This window comes from Austrofundulus limnaeus, unplaced genomic scaffold (genome assembly GCF_001266775.1).
Source record: "Austrofundulus limnaeus strain Quisiro unplaced genomic scaffold, Austrofundulus_limnaeus-1.0 Scaffold629, whole genome shotgun sequence".
NCBI lineage: Eukaryota > Metazoa > Chordata > Actinopteri > Cyprinodontiformes > Rivulidae > Austrofundulus > Austrofundulus limnaeus.
In genome coordinates this window covers 299,026-299,266 of record NW_013953031.1, presented here as the reverse complement: position 1 = coordinate 299,266, position 241 = coordinate 299,026, and positions in this window count along the sequence as shown.

Sequence of the window (241 nt, the reverse complement as noted above, 5' to 3'; positions counted from 1 at the left end):
TTCTGACATTTTTTCCTAGGTACAACGAGCAGAAAAAAATCACAGTTCGTCCACTATTCTAACGCACAGGTCCACGGTCTTGCTGAGCGCGTCGAGACAGCGACGCTTCAGGAGGGCCAAAGAAAAATCATCAGAAAATCCTGTATTTTGTGGACCTGGTGAGAAGAAAAAAAATATTCAGCTTATTTTACTCCATTTCTTTTTAATAAGTAATATATCTTATTTTATGTATATATTATTA